Below are 25,884 nucleotides of genomic sequence, written 5' to 3' on the forward strand. Positions count from 1 at the left end.
TAGGGGCCAGTTTAACATAATAGCTGTCTGAAGTCTTCAAAGTCTACTTGTAAAACCAAAGTGGCAGTCCGACCACAGTGTATGCAGCATCTAAGGTCCCTGTTGCTTGGCTAAACTTCATTACCCTTATCGAACACCTCTAATGCTAAATAACCATAATCCCTCCTTTGTCTAAGAATAAATGTAATTACTGACTGTACAAGGTAGGGGAAATGAAATTGCCTTAGCAAGCTTCCACATGCCACCTCCAAGCTGAAAGAACACAAAACTCTATTAATTCTTAACTTATTTCTTGGCTGCACACATTTCCATACACCGCCTATGTTAATGTGTGGAGAAAGTGTGCAATTTATAACAAGTGCATACTTAGAAGCATTGCTAGGAAAGCAACATTTCAGAGTTTAGCTGCACAGGCAGGAGGCCTGAGTTCATACCGCAAAACCTTGGAGACTAACACCCTACATACTCTGGAGGCAGTTCATCTTCTGTTGATATCTGCAATTGGCTCCTGGGTTCCCAGAAGCAGCAGGACAATCAAGAGAATCCAAGGAGAAGCTCCAGTTTTGGCTGGACTTCTGGGAGAGCAGGTGGTTGGGAGTAATTAAGGTCTGATTCCTGGCAGCCTCTCACCAACGTAATTAGGCGCCTTCAACCACTAATGAATCTCACATGCATGTTGGGCTATTGAAATCATCCAAGAAAGCCTTGGCCACAGAGACATCTTGCATCACATTAAGGAATGACCTGCTGGGCTCTCTGTCCCCAGAGCTGTCCAGTCCTTACAACTGAGGGCATTTTTAATCACCTGCAAATTCAGTCTAACTCTTGACTCGGGGGCCAGTCCTGTCTGAGATAGTGGGATTTTGAGGTGCCCTAGGGCAACAGCTTGTCATCGTAAGCATTATATTTGGTCAGGGTTTGACCTCATCTATCCGTCTAACAATTCAGATTCTTTTTTGTTCTTGTGACAAAGAACTGTTCTTGGACCCCAGCCCTTAGAACTGGGTTTCTGTGATAGATGCCTGGCCCTGAATCTTTCAGGCCTAGGGTCCAGCCTTGTTCTTTCTTTAGCCCTCTTAGAAACTGGAGTTCTGCCCCAGACTTGAGCCCATTGGATTTCCTCTCTGCTAATTGCTACCAGACAAGAAGTTCCTGGATGTCTAATGCTGTGTCCCATCTATCTGCCAGACAAATCAGTGGCTTCCTTCTTCCGGATATTCCTCATGCTGACCTTCTTACCTCAACCAGCTGTCCCATTCTTTTAGCTTTGTGTCAGAATTCCTCCCAAGGCCACTTCTCAGATCTCTAGACCTTTGAGTCCTTGTGCTTTGCTCTCTTTCTTTTTTGAGTGCCTCAGCACACAGGCACTTTATCTGTTTTCTTTGCCTCTTAGTAGCTCTCATCACCAGTTATCTCTTGGGATTCTTCTGTCTCTCAAAGACTGGCTAGGAAATGAGACAGTCTTTTCTGCCCACACATGCTTGTTGACCTCAAAGACAAGTCCACAGGTCCAGTTCACTTTAAGACTTGTGCTTTTAATCATGGAGAAACCAAGAGGGGACATTACAAAGGAAAACAGTTATTATAGTCCTTCTCTGTACTTGCTAACACCTTGTTGGTATGGTACATTGATTTATGCCCCTTTCTTCTGTTTGTCCCTGCTTTTTCACCATATTTCCTATTCCATCTTCCCTGTTTTGTTCCATCAAACCTTGCTTCTGTAAAAACCCTTTAGCTTACAAATTTTGTATGTTCATCCATTCAGCAATTTTTGAGTGCCTACTATAGGCTAGGAGCTGTATAGACACTAGGAATATAGTGTTGAACAAGGAAAGTCATGCTGCTGCTATCATGGAGCTTGTGTTTTAGTTAGAGGGAGATTAGTAATGAATACATTGAAAAGTGTGTGTGTGTAAGAGAATATCAGATGCCAGTAAGTGATATGCAGCAAATAAAAGACAGTAATGGGAGAGTGGCCAGAGCCTATTTCTGATTTTGTGGTCAGTCTGCTTTTCTCAGGAGGTGAATTTTAGGCTTAGAGCTGAATGACATAAAGGAGACAGGAATGTGAAAATCAGGAGGAAGAACATTCCTAAAAGAGAGAACAAGCGGCACAAAGGATTCCAAGACAGTTACAAGTTGGTGTTCTTGAAGGGCATGTTGAATGAAGCACAGTGGATGAACGGGAGGAGAGCGGTATGAGTGAGGTCAGAGAAGTTGAATCAACAGGACTTGTTCATGGGCTGGATGCTAGAGGGTGATGAAGGGAAGAGTGGATCAAGGGTGAGCCCTAGATTTTGGATTGGCTATTGTGTATATTTGGTAATACTGCTTTCTGAAATGGGGAAGAGTAGTGAAGAATTTGGAAAGTGAGAGAGAAAGAAAAAGACTATTCTTTCTCAACGTTTTAAGTTTGAGAAGCCTATCGCATATGCCAATGCAGACGTCAGGTATCTTCCTTATATTTAAATCCATGGGATTGTGTAAGATTACCTAGAAGGAGTGTAGATAGTTGAGAGAATGGCGCCTAGATCTGAGATCTAAGGCTTTGTATCCTTAAGAAGTCTAGCAGAGGAGGATCCAGCATCTGAGATTGAATACAAGCAACCAGTAGGAGGAAAACCAAGGGCATAGCATCAAGAAAGGCACATGAAAAAAGTGTTTTAAAGAGAAGGGAGTGGCTGACTGCCAAATGCTACTGAGAAATCAGATGAGAGAAGAGCAAAATTGGCCATTGTTTTTCACTACATGAATGTCAGTGATGACTTTGACCGTAATGGTGTCAGTGGCAGAGTGTGGACAGAAGCCTAAATGGAGTGGGTTGAAGAGAGATTGGGTTGTGAAGGAGCTGAGACAGAGGGATACATGACTCTTTGAAGAAATGGTGCTGGGAAAGGGACCAGGTAAGTGAGCACATGTAGAAGGGGTGGAAGGTTAAGACTTTTTTTTTTTTTTTTAAGTGGGAGATGCCAGGTCATGTTTGTATGCAGATAGGGATAATCCAGTTGGAAGAAACTGAAGTTGCAGGAGAGGGCATCATTATAGGATGGAAATTCTTGAGTAGGTAAAATGGAATGGGATCCAGAGAGCAAGTTGTCGGGTTTAACCATAGGAAGTCTGTCTGAAGATCCAAACAAGGCAGAATACAAGGTGATCTCTTGTCTCAAATGGATATTGTTCATTCATTTCTAAGCCCCTAAAGGTCATACACCCCTTAGCAGTGATCTCTGCGGACATTTGCTCAGGACACCTCTTTCCAGCATCTCTTATGGGGACTTTCTGCAGCATCTACCTTACTGTGAGTTGCCTGTGCGTGCTCCAGGTCTGCAACTAACTGAGCCCTGGCTCTCTAGGCTTTGAGCACAGAAATCCTAGGGCTTATAGACAATCATGCAGGGCCTCATAGGCACGGTAAAGAGTTTGGGAGTTAGGTTTTGGTTTGTTTGTTTATTTCAGTTTTACTGAGGTATAATTAACATATAACATTGTATATGTTTACGGTGTATTGAATACAATGTGGTGATTTGATACATGTATATATTGCAAAATGACTACCACAGGAGGGTTAGTTTACACCTCTGTCTTTGTTTGTGTGGGGAGAACACTTGAGATCTCCTCTCAGCAGCTTTCAAGTACAGTATACGAAATACAGTGGGAAGACACTGGATGGTTTTCAAAAGGAAATTAAGTTTCATTTGAAGACAAGGACTCTTGCTCTTCTGTATACAATAGATTGGAAGGGGCAAGAGTGGAAGCTGAGGAGAGCCCGAGGGAGACTGTTGAAATATTTTAGATGAGAGACGGTGGGACTACGAGTGTGGTGGCAATGGAGATACAAGTAGATGGATGTGAGAGTTATTCCAGCTCAATGCTATGATTTGATAAAATGTTACTCCTGCTTAAATGAAAGGAAAATGGATTCACTGAAAAGAAATAAGCACGTAATTCAAATTTTAGTTGGTAATACATCACAGTGAGACCATTATGTGCTAAGGAAATGACCTATATAAAAGCACCTGGCCCATAGTAGGTGTTCAACTTAAAAAAACTGTCTTAAAATTTAACTTAGAGGGTGAATAGTTGCCCTGTCGTTATGGGGTACTTTGAAGGACCTTAAATATAATCTCAAACCATTACTTTGGAATATTTCAAATTAATGGATACATTCCAAATCATTAAAATAACTGCAAACTCATTTCCAGCCCAGGCGTCCTTCTGCATGGTTGTCTTCCAAAGGATAAGCACACACACACATAATCATTACAATTGAGTCTGATCATGTATGCACGCTGTAGCAGGTGTAGCAAGGGTTCTGCCCATTTGTAATTCTGTCCTTTGGTGTTTAAAGAGTAGTGTGAGCTTTGCCTCTGGCATTGAGACATTACCCATTCATTAGGACCGGGCAAACCAAGTTGTTTATATAAGAAGAGATCCAAGTATTGGATCTGGGAGAAAAATCAAGGCTATCTGGCTTACACAGCATGTCTATGGTCAGACTAGGATTGACATTTCTTTAGTGGGTGTTTGAGGGACCGTCTAGCAATAGTAGAGGCCTTGTGTTAGGAAATATTAGGAGATAAGGCAGGCAAAGTTGGGTGGGGACCACATCATGGAAAGCTTTTTAGCCCTAACTATTGAGTTTGGGCTTAATCCTGGTCGCAGCAGGGAACCACCTGAAATTTTAAGCAGGAGATTTTGAACATGATTTTTTTTTTTCAGCTTCCCGAATATAGGGTTTCATTTAGCACCAGGGAGATAAAGTTCCTTGGTGGGCCTTTTATAGCTCAACCCTGGTGGCTGCCTGGTATATTTTCTTTCTTATCAAGCCTCATCCCTCATTCTATTGAAGTCAATGGTCACTTACTGAATTCCTGTCATGTGAAAGGCACTGTGCTAGGCACTTGTTTGTTGTGTGTTTAGTAGAGATCTTATGTCTAAATCCCTAGGCAGCAGGAGTTCTGAAAAAGTTATCTTGAATAGGGGTTTATACCTTTAAATGCTCAGCTTTAGTTTTTCTCTCTGGGGATTATTTATTTTGTGGTTCAAGTGATTAACCCAGGGCTGCTAGATCCTTCCCATGACTCTGTCACCGCTGCCATTATGCAATGTCATTTCCTTTGCCAGTTCACTATTGCCTCTAGGATCAAGTCCAAATGCCCTGGCTTGGCTTACCAGCCTCTTCACAAAGCTGGCTTCAACCAGCCTTTCAGTCTTATTTTTTCTACTCCTGAACTCTCACCCCCAGGTGTTTCGCATTCAGATCCCTTGGTGTGTTGAGACTAAAAAAGATGCAGTATCGAGCCAGATTGCAAACTCCTTTTATTTAAACATTAGAAATTATTTCCAGGCAGAGACCATGTATGGTTTGCCTCTATCTCTCTTCTTCCATCCAGGGCCTCACTGAGTGGCTGGCAGATAGGAGGTGGCCAGTACAAGTCAGGTAAATGAATGTGTGCACAGAGAATTCAAACTCATTTCTGTATAGCCTAAGCCAAACAGAATCAGGATAATGAGTCTGCCAGAGGCCAGGGAGTGCAGTGCAGTGGGCAGAGACACGGGGAGGATGTGTGGGGAGAGCCTGAAAGCCAATGGGCAGAATTTTTGATTATCTACTGTTTTAGATCATCCGCCTCACTGCTTCCCTCCATTGCTGTGTATAATTGAGAGCAAGGAATGGACCTTCTGGTTAATTGGTTTTTCTGGTTAACTCGTAGTTGACTGGAAAGTTTTCTTCTTTTGGAGAAAAAAAATCCTCTCTAACATATACTGAATATTGTTTTCTCTCAGTGCAATATAAGGCCAAAAAAAATCTTCTTATGATTCAGGAACCATCAACATTGTATTGAATAAATACTCCTGTATTATAAAATCAGCATTTAGTAGACTTCTATTAGTCTGTACTTAGTGCGGTGTCCTGTGGAGGGTACAAAATGAGTCAGACCTACAGAATGGACTGGAGCCTGGCAGAGTTCTTTGGGGAGGAAATCATGGAGGAAATAGGTCCAATGCTTGAGGCTTAGGTCACTGAGAATGGAAGGGACAGAGATGCATTCCAAGTTGTGCAAAACCTGAGTGTGAAGTAGCAAGACACGAAGAGCAGGTTGCAATCAGGGATTGGAGGACACGAGCTATCGCTGCGGAACAGAGATCTAGGGAGATCAGAGCATTCGAGGAGAGCCTAGTGCAGGAGCAAAGCTGGAAAGTGTGTTAGGAGGTTAATTTTGGATGGCTTCTAATGCCAAGCTGAGAAATGTGGACTTTATTCTGTAGGCAACTGGAAGCTGGGAAAGGACTCAATTAGATCCTTCGTTTTAGAGGATCACTCCAGCAGAAGTGTGAAGGATGTGTTTGAAGGGAGACTGGAGCCAAAAAGAACCAAATATATGGCCGTTTCAATGGCCCACTCATTCACCCATTCACTCGCTCACCCATTCATTAATTCATTCAACAAGTATTCAGGTAGCATCAACTTGAGCAAGGCACTGTTCTGGCCTGGAGGAGAAATGGCAGGTTAAAGGAAGGCTAAGCTAACAAGAGTGAATGAGAAAACGGAAGAAAGAAATCAAGGGGACGGATAGAATTTCAATGTTATACAAGTAGAAATTGGGTCAATTCTAGCTTTCCATTTTGTTTTCATGCTGAAAGTTTGAGTTTCAGGAATAGGAGTAGAACTCTCCCTGTGGCATATTGAATGCCTCTGCCTGAGCAAAGCATGGGGCAAGGCGCTGGTTTTGGGGTAACGGCCAGAGTTTCCTTTAAGGCTCCATATCAGAAAGCATAGGATACATCCTTAAGCAGGGGGCAAATAGGATTCATTTTAAATCCCACCAGGACTTTGGGAGTAGCTTGACTTAGGTCAGCTATTACATTCTCATTCCCTTTAATTTGCGGCTGGAAGGGGCAGCATAACTGGAACATCTGCAGGTACTTGTGGAATATCTGGTGGAGGTCTAGGGTGAGGACGACAGAGTTGGTCTGAATTAAGGAGGAGGACAGTGTTCATTGGTTTAGATTCATGGGTACCAGATTGACAGAATTTGGTTTTTAAATTTTGGGGGTGACATAAAGAGAAGGGTAACTTTGAGGGTGTTAATACCATTAACTGAATACCTCTTTCCACTTATTTGTGTCTCTTTTGCCTTATCAGCCAAATGAAGTGGTTGAAATAGATCATCTCTGTGGTAGGGAGACTAATAGTGCCCTAAAGTTTTGTCCATGATCTAATCTATAGAGACTGTAAATATGTTATATGGCAAAGGCGGGATTAAGGTTGCAGATGGAATTAAGGTTGCTAATCAGATGACCTTGAAGAGATTATTTTGGATTATCTGAGTGGACTCAATGTACTTACAAGGGTCCTTAAATGGGGAAGAGGGAAACAGAAGAGGCAGAATCAGAGAGATGGCATCATGGGAAAGACTTGACCAACCGTTGCTGGCTTTGATTATGGAAGGGGCCACAAGGGAAGGAATGTAAGCTGACTCTAGATGCCGGGAAAGGCAAGGAAAGGGATGCTCCCACAGAACCTCCAGGAAGGAATGCAGCCCTGACCACACTTTGATATTAGCCCAGTAAGCCCTATTTTGGACTTCTGACCTCCAGAACTGTAATACAATAAACTTGTGTTGTTTCAAGTCACTAAGCTTGTGATTATTTATTCCAGCAGCCATAGGAAACTATTAAAAACTTAATGACTTAATTTCTTCAAATATCCCTTAATCTAAAAGTTATTAACAGGGATGCACATCTTAATCATGTATTGCTGTAAAAAACATCTGAGCCCCATTCCCAGAAAGTTGGATGCTGTAGAGGTGAGGCATGGCCCTGCTACCTGACTTCTTAAAAGATCGACAGGTGATTCTGACATACTCCTCCTTTTGAAAATTACTGTAGTCTCTCCCTGAATGTCTGTTTAGATGAGAAGAAAGAGCCCAACCGTAGAGTCATATAGTTATAGCTACGGAAATCGAGGTGAAGAACGAGCATGAGAGATGGGCCGTGAAACCTTAACGTTGTAACCTCGTTTTTCGTTTTCATGCCTTAGCAACCTGCAAGAGAATCCCTTGAGTAGAAGCTGCCTACCTGCTGTTCTCATTAAACAACAAACATTGGTGCAGCAAGTTTTTGCTAGGATGTAATTATCTTAAAAATCCTTTTCTCCTTATCTTTGCAAAAAGCAAATGATATTGTCTTACATTACAGCATTTTCTAGGTCAGGACATATTAAAAAAACAAATCTGTGGGTGAGTCATTTGCACATATTTTCAGACTTGACACTCCATTGAAAGCATTCTGAGATCATGCTTCAAAGAACCAGTAACCAGCATAGAGTTCTGTGAAGTCCCTTTCTTGAACAACTTTTATTCCATACACTTAGTAACCTTAGATGGTTATTAATATTAAATTCTTCTCAGGACAATCCCCAGTACATTTCTTTCCTTTAGTGATGGTCTCATTTTAGAACCTGTTTCTGTCAATCATTTCTTACTTCCTCTTATAGACCTTTTTTTTTCACATTTAGACTTCTTTGGCAGCTGGGCGTTTTCACGACACCGCAAAGATATTTAGACCTTTTTATTGCATAGTCTCTTTAAAGTGAGAGAAATAGAGAAGTGGGGCAGGAAGGATGAAAAAAAAATGGCAAGTTCTAAAGTAATCCTGTCAGACTTCCTTTTGGTTCTGGTCCAGGAGCATGAGACTCGGGTCAGCCAGGTAGGAGCATCGGTGCGTCAGCCCATCAGTTGGACGGACAGCCTATGGCCATCTGTAGATCCTCAATGCAACGGCTGGCAGAGACTTACTGGTGGGGCAGTGGGGAGTGAGACCTTTGGGTTCAAGGAGTTAAGTGGGATTTCTTGTGAAGACAGAAGATGAGGCTGAACACATAAGGGCTTTGCTGAAAATGAGGGATAACTGCAGTGATTCAACACTTGTTTTAGCTCATTACCACAGGAGAGTGACAGTCCCGGTGGCAGCATATAAAGCAGGGGAAGTGGACCAAGTTAGAGCAAAGGAAAGCTGGCCTTCTCTATGCCGGCACTAAAGGAGCTTCTGTCATCATAATCTGTCTGTGACATGCAAGTGAGGTCACTTCACATCAATAATGCATGATGGCTAAGAGGGAGGAAAACAAGCTTTCACATGCAGCTGGGACCTGAAATTTTGCATTGTATTAAAATATATTATGATAGGATGGCTCCCGTACACTTCTATGGGATTGCTGCCACCGTGGCTCTCCTGGTGTCTGCTTTGTCTGAGTCCCTATTTCATAGGCGGACATAGCCCAGCTATACCAATCTTATCTTTACAAGCCATTAGGAAGCCATAGGATATGGGGACAGAGTCACAGGGAATTGTGTGACTTGAATACCAGCCATTGTTCTGACACCAGCTAATGGTGTGATCAGGAAGATCGTTTAAGTTCTCTGTGAATGGGTATGAAGATACCTAATCTTCTAGTGCCTTAAAGACACATCAAGGATTAAATGGGATGTGAATGACTATGAATGTTCTTTAATAATGTATAAACCTATATATAAAAGATATCTAAACCTATATACATGCAGGGTGTGATGGTTATCATGCATAAGGCCTCTCCTTCTGGACTAGGTCTATTTCAGCCCCAGAACAAAAAGGACCTTCCAAATAAGTGAACGATATCATGGATAAATGACCTACATACAGAAGCATAGAAGCATGGCAATGTTGTCATTCCCTATAAATAATCACCATAGTGAGCGGCAATGGCTATCTCCTTCCATTGTTTTCAAAGGCTTGTTCTGGTGCCTTGTGTGGGTAGAATCTGAGTCAAATTTTAAATGATGACTAAGTAATTGTAGCTCTTCTCAATGAGTACCATTTCCACAGGAATAGTGTGTTCTTAAAATTTTTAAAAGGGGGCGAGCACTTCTGCTTCTGGACAAGATGGAGAAACAGGGACCATCCTCCCACTTCAAAGAATAAAACAATAGGCAAAATAAATGAAATGATGGCTTGTGAGACACTGGACATCAGGCAGTGAAGGCAGTACTCTCCAAGGCAACCAAAGCAACCCCTGTGATTGTCCTATATTCCTGCCCTGAGAGAGCTTCCCAGTCACGTTGCAACGGCCCAGTGTACTCTCTGTGTTGAGGAGATGGAACTCCTCTGGGAGTCCAGGGAGTCCAAGGCAGCTAGAGTTTGCAGGACAGTGTAATAGGGAAGAAACAGCTAGCTATAAAAAGAACTGTAGAGATGTGTAGATGGTCCTCTTTGAGTATTCAGATGAATTCAGATCAGCACTTGTGTAGGAAGAAATTACCTAAGGCTGGGGAAAGGAAACATCTGAAAGAACTAAAGTTAATAGTGCTTGGCATTTACACCGACTTAGGAATAGTGCCAATTCCTACTGGCTAGGCTGGAAAAACCTCAAGATTTATGAAACACTGGGTAAAGTAAACATGAGGATTTCAATGGAGTAGTGGAAATAATTACCCCTAGGCTGAACACTGTTGTGATCCCACCTAACAAATCTTAGCAGCAAGACCCAAAAGGACCAAACCGTTTTCAAGTAACTGCATCTCAGAACAAAGCTCAAGACATACAAAAATATCAAGCACCCAAAAAGGAAAAATAATCATAACACCTGGCATCCAATCAAAAGTTACCAGTTATAAAAAGAAATTGGAAGAACTTCCCTGGCGGTCCAGTGGTTAAGACTCTGCACTTTCACTGCAGGGGCCATGGGTTCTATCCCTGCTCAGGGGACTACGATCCCGCATGCCACACGGTGCGGCCAAAAAAAAAAAAAAAAAAAGAGAGAGAAGTTGGAAAATTCAATTCAAAATGGTTAAATTGATCAATCAAAACTGAACCAGAATTGACACAGATATCAGAATTAGCAACAAGGAAATTAAAACAATTATGACTATATTCCATATGTTAAAAAACTTAGACACAGAAGTTGAAGACATGGAGCCAAACTGAACTTTGAGAGATGATAACTATCATATCTGATTAAAAATACACTGAAGGAGGGGCTTTCCTGGTGGCGCAGTGGTGAGAGTCCGCCCGCCGATGCAGGGGACACGGGTTCGTGCCCCGGTCCGGGAAGATCCCACATGCCGTGGAGTGGCTGGGCCCGTGAGCTATGGCCGCTGAGCCTGCACATCTGGAGCCTGTGCTCCGCAACGGGAGAGGCCACAACGGTGAGAGGCCTGCGTACCGCAAAAAAAAAAAAGAAAAAAAAAATACACTGAAGGAGATTAATGGTAGATCGTCCAACATTGCAGAAGAAAGTATTAGTAAATTTGAAGACATAGCAGAGCCAAGTATCCAAAATGAAACACGGTGAGAAAAGAGAATAAAATACAAACGAACAGATATCAGTAAGCTATCTGACCATGTCAGGCAGCCCAATATGCACATAATTTGAGTCTCTGAATGAGCAGAGAGAAGGGGACACTGAAAAAATATTTGAAGAAATAATAGCCAAAAATGTTTCAAATCTGATGAAAGCTATAAGCCCTCAGATCTAAGAAGTTCAACGAATCCCAAGCACAACGAATGTGAAGAAAAGGAAACAACTGCATATCAGAATCAAATGCTGTAAAATCAGTGGTAAAGAGACAATCAGAAAGCCAAGGAAGTCACATTATGTACAAAGAAAGAAAAATAAGGATTTTTCACCAGAAACTGTGAAAGCAAGAAGATAGGAGAAAAACATCTGTAAAGTACCAACAGGGAAGAAGAAAAAAAAAAAAGCAGACAACTTATATCTCTATACCCAGGAAAATACCTTTCGAAAATGAAGGTAAAATAAAGACTTTTTCAGATATACAAAAGCTCAAAGAATTGATCCCCAGCATACTGTTACTCTAAGAAATACTCAAGGAATTACTTCAAGCAGAAAGAAAATGATACCAGATGGAAATCTGTATCAATACAAAGGAATGAAGAGCACTAGAAATGGCAACTTCATGGGAAAGTATAAATATCTTTAAGATATAATTCTTCCAATAAAAATAATTTTTAAAATGTACTATGGGCTTTATAACATACAAAAGTAAAATGTGTGATAACAGTAGTACAAAGGTCAGGAGGTGAGAAATGGAGGGTGATGTTCTTGTACTATACACACAAACTGGTATTACTTGACAGTAGACTGTGCCATGTTTAAAGATGTGTCATGTTTAAAGATGCTACAAACCCTAAATCAATCATTAAAATAACAAAGAGTTATATCTACTAAGCCAAAAAAAAAGCAGTAAAATGGAATCATTAAAAAACATTCAAGGAATCCAAAAGAGAACAAAGAACAGATTGACAAATACAGAACAAATAACAAGATAATAGACTCAAACCTAATGACATCACATTATCACATTAAATGGAGATGTTTTAAGCACTCCAATTAAAAGACAAATATTGTCAGATTGGATGAAAATGCAAGACACAAGTACAAGCTGCCTACATGAAATACACATTAAATATAAAGACACAAATAGGTTATCAGTAAATGATATAAAAATACCTCGCTAACGAAAAACATTTTGCCTGTAACATGCTAATCACTACCTGAGTGGCTATATTAATATCAAAGCAGATTTCAGAGCAAAGAATATTACCAGGAATAGGGAATGTCATTTCATAATGACGGTGGAGTCAATTCATCAAAAGGACATAAAAACCTAAATGTTTATGTACCTAATCATAGAGCTTCAAAATATGTTAACAAAAACTGATAGAACTGCAAAGAGAATAGACAAATCCACAATTATGGCGGGAGATTTCAATACCCCTCACTCAGTAATTAATAGAGCAAGCTAAATAGAAAATCAATAGGATTTAGTCAACTTGAACAATACTATCAATCGACTTGACCTAAATGACATTTATAGAATATTCTACCTAACGACAGCAGAATTCACATTCTTTTCAAGTGCATATAGAGCATTTACCAAGATGGAACACATTCTGGGCTAGAAAACTACTTTCAACAAATTTAAAAGGATTCACGTCATATGAAATATATCCACTGACCACAATGGCATCAAAGTGGAAGTCAATAACAAAAAAGTCTCTGGAAAATCCATAAATATTTGGAAATGAAATTACAGACTTCTAAATAACCCATGGATGAAAGAATAAATCAAAAAGGGAATTAGAAAGAATTTTGAACTGGATGAAAAATTTTTTAAAAATTCTAATTTGTAGCATAATACTAACACAACAATTGGAGGGAAATTTATAGCACTTAATGCCCATGTTAGAAAAGAAGAACGATATTAAGTCCAAGATCTAAGCTTCCCCCTTAGGAAACCACAAAAAGCAAAGCAAATTTAGCTAAAATATACAAAGGAAAGAAAATAATGGAGATCAAAGTAAAAATAACAACAAGGAAAATCAATGAAATCAAAACCTGGTTCTTTGAGAAGATCCATACAATATGTAAACCCCTAGCCACATGGATCAGGATTAAAAAAACAGAAAATATATAAATTAGAGTATCAGGAATGAGAGAGGCAATATCTGTATGTATTATATAGATACTAAAAGAATAATAAAGAAATCATGAACAACTTTATGCCAGTAAATCTGATGACGTAGATGAAATTGACAAATCTTAAAAGACACAAACTACTAAAAGCTCATGTAAGAAAAAATAGATAACCCGAATACACATATATCTAGTTTTTATAAACTGAATTTGTTCTTATAAACCTTTCCATATCCAGATGGCTCCACTGTGGATTTTGTTGAATATGTTAAGAAGAGATAATATCAAGCGTATAGAAACTTCCAGAAAATTCAAGGAGAGGGAATACTACCCAAATTTCTGCATGAGGTCAGCATTGTTGTGATTTCAAAAGTAGAGAAGACATTACCAAAAAAAATACTACAGACCTATATCCTTCATGATCATAGATGCAAAATTTCTAAACGAAATGTTAGCAAATCAAATCGATCTGCAGTTGGTTGACTCTGCCAGGGTGGAACCCTTAGATACAGAGGACTGACTATAAGGTGCTTGAGCATCCCTGGATTTTGGTAACCACTGGGGGTCCTGGAACCAATCCCCTGTGGATACTGAGGGACAACTGTATGAAAAAATGATAATACATCATGACCAGATGGAGTTTATTCCAGGAATTCGGGGTTAGGTTACTATTTGAGAAGCAATCGATGCAGTTTTCCACATTAGCAGATTAAAAAAGAAGGTGGGACGAAGTGAGAGAGTGGCATGGACTTAAATATACTACCAAATGTAAAATAGATAGCTAGTCGGAAGCAGCCACATAACACAGGGAATAGCACAGGGAGATCAGCTCGGTGCTTTGTGACCACCTAGAGGGGTGGGATAGGGAGGGTGGGAGGGAGACGCAAGAGGGAGGAGATATGGGGATATATGTATATGTATAGATGATTCACTTTGTTATACAGCAGCAACTAACACACCATTGTGAAGCAATTATACTCCAATAAAGATGTTAAAAAAACCCCATATGATCATATCAATTTATGCATTAAAAACATTTGACAGAATGTAACATCCGTTCCTGACAAAAAGTGTCAGCAAATTAGGTATAGAAGGGAACTTCCTAACCTGATAAAGATTATCTACACAGCTAACATCATTCTGAAGATGAAACACTGAATTAATTTCCTCTAGGATTAAGGACAAGAATTCCAGAAACAGCTTTCCCACCAGAGTGAAGGACAGGGATTCTTTTCATTCATCCCAATATCCCCTACCATCTTGCATGTAGTTAATACTTAAAACTGATGGTTTTTTTTTTTTCCTTGTGATGAGAACTTTTAAGGTCTACTCTCTTAGCAACTTTCAAATATACAATACAGTATTATTATTTGTTTTGAATTTTATTTTATTTTATACAGCAGGTTCTTATTAGTTATCTATTTTATACATATTAGTGTATATATGTCAATCCCAATCTCCCAGTTCATTCCACTACCAACCTCCCACCCCGTGCTTTCCCCCCTTGGTGTCCATACGTTTGTTCTCTACATCTGTGTCTCTATTTCTGCCTTGCAAACTGGTTCATCTGTACCATTTTTCTAGATTCCACATATATGCGTTAATATACGATATTTGTGTTTCTCTTTCTGACTTATTTCACTCTGTGTGACAGTCTCTAGGTCCATCCATGTCTCCACAAATGACCCAATTTCATTCCTTTTTATGGCTGAGTAATATTCCATTGTATATATGTACCACATCTTTATCCATTCGTCTGTCGATGGGCATTTAGGTTGCTTCCATGACCTGGCTATTGTAAATAGTGCTGCCATGAACATTGGGGTGCATGTATCCTTTTGAATTATGGTTTCCTCTGGGTATACGCCCAGTAGTGGGATTGCTGGGTCATATGGTAATTCTATTTTTAGTTTTTTAAGGAACCTCCATACAGTATTATTAACTATAGTCACCATGCTGTACATTACATCCCCATGACCTATCTATTTCATAACTGGAAGTTTGTACCTTTTGACCCCCTCCACCCATTTTGTCCACCCCAACTCCTCACCTCTGGCGACCACCAGCATGTTCTCTCTTTGGCTGAGTTCAGGTGTTTTTGTTGTTGTTGTTTAGGTTCCACGTATAAGAGATCACACAGTATTTGTCTTTCTCTGTCTGCCTTATTCCACATAGCATAATGTCCTTGAGGTCCATCCATGATGTACAAGGAGCCACAAAAGATCTCTTGGCTTCTTGTTCAGTATTTCCTCCACTGCATAATTTTGTTTTTCTTTATCTAGTGCCATGTCACTTGCTAGATTCCTAAACTTCCTGCAGGGCCGTATAGGAGGGGATGGGTGTTGAGGTGGGTGGCATATTTACCCTCTTTTCCGTTTACTCTGCCTTTGTTCTTGCTACTCTTCTGAACATCACTGCCTCTGCTGCTCATGCAAACTCTTTCCTCTGCTCTGCTTTTAAAACCACAAGTTTTTTCTTTTCTGCCTTTAGGTATCTGGAAGTTCCTTTTGAGTCTTTATCCTTTTTTGATCATTTCTCTTTCTCCATTCATTGAATGTTATGTTTACTTTGTCAAAAGAATCAAATCGCTTAATCTGTGTTGTCAGTAGGAATAGTGATTGAAGTATGCTATCTAGTGTAAACCATTGGTCGGTAGGGACTTCTTCCCCCACAGAAATGAATACATGTATTAAGGATACCCTGGGTGCCTCTGGGGGATGCTTTTAAAAATCTCCATTTTACTTAACTTTTTGTCTTTCTCAATATCTCTAATTCACTTAATGTTACCAACTCTTCTACGTATGTATGCTGGTCTCATACCAGCACGAAAAGCATAAATTGCTTATGTTCTATCTGTAACCAGAACTTCTTAATTTCCTTTCCTTCTTCTCATCCAACCCCCATGTTTGTTTTTTAAAATTAAGGTAACCATACCATACAGGCCGTTATTTTATATAGGAGTTACTCAGTGATAGAGACAATCAAGCTCCTCTATCCCAGCTAATGGGGTAACCAGTGACATTTGCCCAAGACGTCAGGTCAATTTAATTCTTTCATTTTGCAAACAACCTTGCCATTTACATTGGTTGGCTCTGATTCACAGGTTATAATAGCCAAGGCGGTGGTTACTTCATTTGGATTTTTAAAATGTAAATGTAAGACTCTGCAAGGCAGCAAGATGTATTAAAAGCTTTCCAAGCATTAGAAGTGCAAAATGCAGAGTGGTACCCACATACTCTTATAATGGCCCTACACACTCCTGTTTCAGTAACGGAAAATGGAAGAGTCCTGAAGTGTTTTTACTCCCTCTCAAAATACAAATGGAAAATTGGCACATAATAACTTTTCACTCACAGTGCAGTTCAGCTGGAAGAAAAAAAAATCTTATGTAAGAGGATTTTATTGTAAATAAAACGAATCACTGACAAATTTTTTTAAAGGAGACAGAACAAAAAGACGTTATTAAACACAAAGACAAAAAGAATGGCTGTAAAGATGACCTAGTTTTATTTGAAAGTGTCTGTAGCAAAGTTATAGAACATATGTACTGTTTTGAATGCAGACAAAGAGCAAGAAGCATTAATTTCCCATTAACCTGGTGGCTTTTTAGGTGTGTAATTAACGATCTATCATTACCTATATCTCCCTGCGCTTTGAAAATTGAGAATACGTCTGGGTTATTCAGGCCCTGGAGCGGTTTATATGAACTGTGCAAAAATTCAGGCAAAAAAAAAAAAAAAAAAAAAGGTTTTGACTAGAGCAATATTAATAATTTTCAGTTCTTCATTTCACCATGTGTGTGTAAACAGCCTAAGCCAAACAGCTGTACCAAATGCATTTCTGGAAACATTAGTGGACTGAGAATTTGTATATTTGTACATTTGTATGTTTTACATGAAAATGTCATCTGATTTTTGAATTAAAATGTTAACAAAAATTTCAACTCAAAAGAGGAAAAATCTAATTTGCTCTCGTGTTATTTATGATGAATAATTAAGGCAATTGAAAGAGTTATGCTTTCTGAGTTAGAGACAATCTCTAGGCTGCTTCATGAAACTAGAAATTGTTCCAGAAATATAGTAAACTAGAACGTCGAATAGGGTCTGTCCCTAAAAGACAGGAAAACCTTGCAGTTCTAGCTTGTGCAACAAAGTGTCTTAGCCTCTCTGCATATAATTTTCTGAATCTGTATACATCGAGATGATGTTACAGGGAATGTGGAGGATTAAATGAGGTAATACGTGAAAACCCCTGGCACGTAGTAGTGTTTGGTAGATGAGACTGCTCTTAACGTTACGGTAAGGTAGGGCAGAAGAAAGAATGTTGAAAGCCTTAGAAACACTATTATGTTTGGCCTTAAATACTTTTTTTTATTTGATTGAAGTATAGTTGATTTACAGTGTTGTGTTAATTTCTGCTGTACAGCAAAGTGATTCGGTTATATACATATATACATATATATATATTCTTTTTCATATTCGTTTGCATTATGGTTTATCACAGGATGTTGATATAGTTCCCTGTGCTATACAGTAGGACCTTGTTGTGGCCCTAAATACTTCCTCTCTATGTTGAAATGGTAAAAGGTGGTTAGGTATAGATCCGAGTGTCCCAACAATGAGGCTTTTTTCTTAGAGACTCTGTAGCAGAGCAGGCAGCTTGAAAGTACACTGGTTTTCTCTGTAAGGAATGCAGATACATATTCTCGTCTTTCCAGCCCTTCTTTGCTGTCATATCTAATTTGGTAAGAGTTTATTTGCTTCTCAAGTCTGGGCACTTTTCAGTTCTTTCTTATTAAAATAAAGGTTTCCCTTGCTTTTTGAAAGTTTGCTTTATGCCATTTCCCTTTGATGAAAGACCTACCTTCTAGGAAAGACTTACCTTCGTACCTGTTTTCTCTAACTGAAAGGAATCTGGAGAGGATTTTTGCTTTTAGGAAAAAAGGTGAAAAACAAAAATAGCGTTCGGCGTTTGTTTCACAGCGAGTGCGTTTGAATTGTGGAGGTCTACTTATACACAAATTGTTTTCAATACATACAGTACTATCCAATCCACAGTTGATTCAATCCTCAGATGGAAACAGCAGATTCAGGGGGCTGACTGTAGGACTTGAGTATCTGTGGAGTTTGGTATCCATATCAGGTTCTGGAACCACTCGCCTACAAATGCTGAGGGGCTGGCTGTATGTGGGATATGACAGGTTGTAGAAAATGGAAATACCTTGGTATGTTGAAGCGAACCCAGGGAAACCACTTAGGTTGTGCAGCTCTCTAACATCACTTTAGTTTTATTTCTGGTATAGCTCTTATGGTAGCACGCCTTGGGTCTTTATCATTTGCGCACATGTCTGAATTCTCCACTAGATTGTAAGATCTTTGGAGGCAGGGCTGGTGTTTTGTTTTGTGACCTTCAGAGCTTGACACAGGGCCTGACACACAGTAGATATTCAACAGAAGTTTGTTGATTCCCGAATTTACAGAGACTCTCCTATTTAAGAGATACCATTATGTTTTTACCTGTCAAATGAACAGATCTTAAGAAGAATGATAATACAGGGTATTGGTGATTGAGCAGGGGAACTGTGTGGCTATAGTATTATCATCAGTGTCATTATTATTTTTAATGGCAGCTGAATATAAATCAGGCAGTGTTCCTGGAAAGGCATTCTGATAACATGTTTAGAAGTCTTAAACATTATCATGCCTTTTTACCCTTCATTTCTAGCATTTTTTCCTTTGAAAATAAATGATTGTTATAATTTAGCTGCAAGGACGTTCATAGCAGGTTTGAATATAATAAAAGAATCTAAACAACTTGAATATCTAATAAAATGAAAGTAGTTATATAAACTACGTAAGAGCTATACGATGAAATGCATTATGCAGCTACAAAAAACAATGAATGTAGAACCACATTTATTAAGATAGCAATAATCTATCTATACCAATCTGTATATACATGTTGAATAGCCATAAACCAAAGTGTTAATATAGTCAGTACCTGTTGGGGGATTGGTTGTAGGACCTGCTATGGATACTAAAATCCCCAGGTGCTGAAGTCCCATAGTTGGCCCTCCATATCAGTGGTTGTGCATCCATAGATTCAACCAACCCCGGATCATGTAGTACTATATGTATTTATTGCAAAAAATACACGTATAAGTGGATCTGCACAGTGCAAACCTGTGTTGTTCAAGGGTCGACTGTACAGTCATCCCTTGGGTACCCACTGGGGATTGGTTCCAGGGCCACACCCCCCACCCCATGGATGGTCAAGTTCCTGGTGTAAAATGGCATAGTATAGTCGGTCCTCTGTGTCCATGGGTTTTGCAACCATGGATACCTGGGGCCTACTGTAGTGTTTATTATTGGGTGGTATAATCACATATGTTTTTCATTTCCTATTATTTTGCTCATTAGTGTCCTATAATTTTTCTGAAGTGAATGTGCAGTACTTGTGTTAAATTTGTTTCTAAATGAATACAAGGAAGGTAGGGGAAATGCTTGAACAAATGAATAACTACAAAATACTTATTAATAATTTCATGCTGATTCCATCCCTGAGGGGTAAGCCCCAAGTCACTGAAGTGCAAATGAAGATATGAATTCTTTAAAGGGTGATAGAGGTCATCCCATTTTTTTCCCCTTTAAAGAGAACTGACATGGAAATAGGACCCCGTTTCTCATTTTGGATAAATAAAACCTTGCAAGAATGTAAGTAAATATGTGGCACAAATGTTACTGAACCTATTCTTCAGTAATTAACAAAAATTAGTATTTCTCTGTTATTTGAAAATGCACAGTGATTTTTAAAAAGAAAAATATCCTTAGGTAACCAAATTGTCTTTTTTTTCTATAGTGAATGTCTCTTTTTTTCTTGAGATATGAAAGTCTGGTTTTAATATGAGAATATTTATGTAGAAACAATCAGCATGGCAATTTGACTCTGGCCTCCTCAAAACACGTACACGCATCCTTTGTTTGCTGAATGATTTAGTCTACTGATGTCTTTGTAAAGATTTGAGGACTATTGCTAAGCCTATAGTGACAGTGCCAAATTCCTTATTAAAAGATAAAACTGCACTATTTCATTTTCCAGAAATACCACAGAATAACAGTGTTTAAGTACTTTGGCATCTGCTTTAAAGCAGATCTGCATTAGTTCTTAAGAAGTGAGAGTTTCAAAGGAATATAATTGCTACTGCCTGAGGGGAGATGGTTTGTGATAAGGGAGGAAATGGAAGACACCTGTAGTGGGGAGACTAATACAACTGGAATCCTGCTCTAATATTTATCTCTTCGGTAGAAGCCAGTATAAGCTAGGTCCATCCGGATTTACGTACTCGAGTGCCCAGTGGATTTTATTATAAGGTGATTTGCTTATATAGTAGCCTCATGATGGGGATTTTAAGGGCAAATTAATGTTTGGAAAAATACAAATTTAGAGCATTGTACTCCCTTTCTGCATTTTGCTTCCATCCATCTTTTCCTTTCTCCATGTCCTTTCTTTCTTTCCAGGCTTTGATAATACTGGCATTAGCATCAATTGTTGTGTGACTTACAACAACCATTGGTAATGCTAAGGACATCAATTTGTATTTCCATAGGCACTAAGTAGCCTGCAGAATCCAAAGACTTATGAAATAGGCCTAAAGAAAAACTTAGGTTTGAAACTGTCACATAATGAAAGCAAATGTATTTTCTCCTTGAATTATTAAAATTATCAGAATAATTATCCTGTCTTATTATTTTTCATGGCATTTACTACCTCCAGTCAGCTGCTGTTAAATTTTTTTAAATTTGTTATTGTCTTTCTCTTCCTACTAAAATGTACACTGCATAAACACAAGGAATTTGTCCTCTGCTGAGTCACCAGTACTCAGAAAGTTCCTTGCACATAGTAGGTATACAATAAAAATCTGTTGAATTACTTTGGGTTTTCCATGTTTTCTCTTATGGATAGTATTAGGGCTATACTTATGTTTGTGATTGGACCATTCTTTTAAAGTTCGATCAATATATTCACACTATGATCACTTTGTAAAAATTAATTAATTTTGTATTGAAGTTTAGTTGATTTACATTGTTGGGTTAGTTTCAGGTGTACAGCAAAGTGATTCAGATATATATATATATATAATATATATATTCTTTTTCAGATTCTTTTCCCATATAGGTTATTACAAAATACTGAGTATAGTTCCCTGTGCTATACAGTAGGTCCCTCTTGTTTATCTGTTTTTTTGTTTGTTTTTTGGCCGCGCCGTGTGGTTTGTGGGATCTTAGTTCCCCAACCAGGGATTGAACCCCGGGCCATGGCAGTGAAAGCGCTGAGTCCTAACGACTGGACTGCCAGGGGAAGTCCCTTGTGTATCTATTTTATATATAGTAGTGTGTATATGCTACTCCCTGATTCCTAATTTATCTCTCCCTTTCCCCCTTTCCCCTTTGGTAACCGTAAGTTTGTTTTCTATGTCTGTGAGTCTGGTTCTGTTTTGTAAATAAGTTCATTTGTATCTTTTTTTTTTTTTAGATTCCACATATAAGTGATATCATATGATATTTGTCTTTCACTGTCTGACTTAATTCACTTAGTGTGATAATCTCTAGGTCCATCCATGTTGCTGAAAATGGCATTAATTCATTCTGTTTTATGGCTGAGTAGTATTCCATTGTATGTATGCGTGTATATATATATATATATATATCACATCTTCTTTATATGTCCTCCCCCATGTCCTCTGCTTTATCTCCTCTCTGAAGTACCTAGATAACTCTATCTGATGCACATTTCCTGAGTTGTTTTACAGATACTAATACCCTCATCAAATGGAAGAAGTTAACTACTGGACGATCATGAGCACATAGCCCCCAGACCTCCTGGTGCCTAAGGAATGATAATGTTAACCCCTGTGACACTGCCCTGTTACCTCAGCATCAACCAATCAGAGAATTGTGAATGAACAGGTCACACACCCTGAGACTCCCCTCCCTCACCTGGCCTTTAAAAATGCTTTCTTGAAACCCATCAGGGAGTTCAGGTATTTTGAGCGCTAGCTGCCTTGGACTAATTGTTTGGAGCTCTGCAGTAAATGTTGCACTTTCCTTCACCACAACCTGGTGTCAGTAGATTGGCTTTAGTGCGCATGGGTGAGCAGACCCAAGTTTTGCTCGATAACGACATATTTTGGGGTGGCAAATTCTGCCCCCTTACAGGCACAAGTTTGCTTAGATGAATGAAAACGTAAAGGGATTTATTGTCATTAAGGAGGCAAATCTGTGATAACCAAGTGAAATAAATGCTCTTCTTACAGAGATGTACCTGATGCGTAGACCCAGCCAAGCAATTCTGAGGGAGGCTTTATTTCATTTTAGACTGAGTGAAATGACTTGCTTGAGCCTTGATCTCCTGATTCTCCTCTAGTATCTAATTCAAGAGTCTATACTGCAATGCTCTATAATTCAGAAAGACTTTCCATCACTAGAAGCTCTTACTGCTTTGTGTGGAAAATTCCCACTAGGCCTCTGAGAGGATCCAGGGCATTTATTCATCCATCAATCATTTTAGTTTACTCTCAGTGCGAAATTGTGCTTCAAGGTAATAAAAATGAAAAATCCAGCAAATAATAAATAATCTACACCATAGCCAAAACCTGTATCTCTGGCTTTGAAGTGTAAAAACCGGAATTTATCTGAATTTCATGGAATTAAGTACCTAAAACTGAAATCAATATATGTCAAAAAATTTAAAATGGCACCAAAAATCAATTCAATAATTGTACCTGAAGCCAAACTAGAGAATATGTGAGGACATTAGAAAATGTTTACTCCAGAGGTACGTAACAGGGAGAGTGGTAGAGAAGGAAGGGAGAGAGAGCAAAGAGAAAAGTGAGTTGGAACCATGTTCAGAGAACAAACTTTTCAACTTTGTCATTGGCTAGATAATACAATTTGAAGCCATAAGTTTGTGGCTATTACTGATAGATTTTTTTTTTTCCTCTGTCTTTTTTCATTCTTGCTGCCTCTTCTTCTAAGGACAAGCTGAAGTGCAACATCACTAAGAGGAGCAAGAGGTATTTGTTGAAAAGTTGGAGGTGGGACAAGGAAAGAGATACTCTCTATCCTGCCCAGAAAGTGAGACATTGCCTCAGGTCTCTAAATGTTTGAGAGCCACATTTATGTGGCAAGGTTTGAATAGACTTTCTTTGGCTGTGTAAGAAATGCTGTTCTCTTAACCAGATATTTTTCAGCTCATCTGACATTTATTACTTAGTCTGACATTATTTCAAATACTCAGAGGGAAAGATGAATGTGGGATCCAATTCACAAAGTGCTCTTGGAGGAATGGAAAGGCATTATGACTTTTTCCTAGACCATTTTAGTGTTGATTTTCTCTTCTTTCTTTTAAATCAGCCTCTGGTTATTGAGCTCACTCTGCTCCCAGTAGAATGATTTATTTTGAGTTTCATTTTCAGAAAGTGACCAACAATTAAATTCTCCAGTGTTTGATGGCTTAAGTATGGCAAAGCTGCTGGAAAGGACGCTTGAGACATGGAGAAACCACATTGGAAAGTTCAGTGTGGTACTACGTAAAGCAAATTGTTTATAACTCAAGTTCATGGCTCCCAATGATTGGATCATCCCCCTAGTGTTCTTCTGTACTCTTTCCTGGACAGGCATTTGATCATTAATTCAGGAAACATTTATTAATAAGTATCAACTGTTTATTAGGAAACTGGAAATACAGAAACGAATAATATGCCACATCATCTCACAAGGAGCTGATGGTATAAGGAAATATAGAGAAGGAAACCAGCAATTACAATGCAGTGGAGGCATATAAAATGGGGTTCTATGGAGACACATAGGAGGTCACTTAACTCATTCCCATTGGAGGTTTAAGGAATAACATGATGCTTCAGCTTGTAGGGGAGCAAAAATAAGTTTCCCTCTATACTTCTAGGTTCTTGGCTTAGACCCACCCTGTAATATAAGACAGATGAATGGGAGCAAAACAAACAGAAGTTTAATAACACGTAGAACTCCTGTATTTACACATGGGAGATACCCAGGAAAACTGAGTAACTCTGTGTAATGGCCTAAGCCACCATCTTAAATACCATCTCCAGCTAAAGACAAAAGAAAGATGTTATAGGAGGTTAACAGGCAAAGCTTAGTAAAGGAGGATGTGGCTGCTATAATGCAGATTAAGGTGGCTACTCCATTGATTAGAGTTTCTAGAGATTTCATCATCCTCTTTTTCCTGGTAAGGAGAGGGAGACACCCTTACAAATGGAGATTTCCTTTATAAATATAAATGTCTCTTACAAACCAGCACCTCCTACTGGGTTTTCAGAATTTCTCCTGTGTCTACTGTTTATTTTTTCCTTTTATTTCCATTTTTTTAAAATAAATTAAAGTATAATTGATTTACAATGTTGTGTTAGTTTCAGGTGTACAGCAAAGTGATTCATACACACACACACACACACACACACACACACACATATTGTTTTTCAGATTCTTTTCCATTATGGGTTATTACAAGGTATTGAATATAGTACCCTGTGCTATACAGTAGGTCCTTGTTCATATGTTTTATATATAGTAGTATCTGCTGTTTCTTAAAACTAATCAGCTCAAACTAATGCTTATGACAAGGAGGCACATTTTGGGGTGCTATATTCTGCTCCCCTTCAAGGTGAACCAGAAAGTTCAGAGTGAGCAGGATACTCTAGGCAGAAGAAACTACATATGTGGAAGAATGAACATATACAGGGAACTGCCAATACATTATATGACTAGAGGGTAGGGGATGCCTTGAGGGGATAGATAGATGGAAATGAGGTCAGAGAGGTAGGCAGGGGTTAGTTACATCATGCAGTGTCATATGCGCTATTCTTGGGAGTTTGAAATAAAGTCACAGATCTATTTTATTTCCAGTGGTGTTTCTTTGTAGGTTTTCCGTCATCTAGGCACCCTTTTTTTCATCTAGTTTCCCTTGTAGTTGTTGCCTTTTACATAGTAGTTACTTATTAAAGCTTCATGGACTTTGAACTTCCTGGCAGGCCAGGTTGACTGAAACTATGGCCCTAAAATAGAGCAAAGATAATGAGGTTAATGAATCTGGATTTGAAAATGTCCTTTGTGTCATTAGTGCTAGGCCCCAAGAAATAGAAAACCTGCTCTATTGAAGTTTCTGTTAAGGGATGGAATGATGCTAGTGAGGTACTGCTGATTTCGGGCTAGGCCTTATGCGTGCATGCCCTTCTTGGTGAGGCTACTCCAGATCCTGGGTTTGTGTCTTCGTTTTTCAGAATAGAAACTCATTTTGATCAGTTTCCCCATACTAGTCAAAAATCAGACAACTCTGATCTTTCAGACGCCCATTTTCTTAATTTATGATAA

The sequence above is a fragment of the Delphinapterus leucas genome, chromosome X (assembly GCF_059928025.1).
Source record: "Delphinapterus leucas isolate spDelLeu-1000000601 "Yukka" chromosome X, BTC_Dleu_Yukka2, whole genome shotgun sequence".
Taxonomy (NCBI): domain Eukaryota; kingdom Metazoa; phylum Chordata; class Mammalia; order Artiodactyla; family Monodontidae; genus Delphinapterus; species Delphinapterus leucas.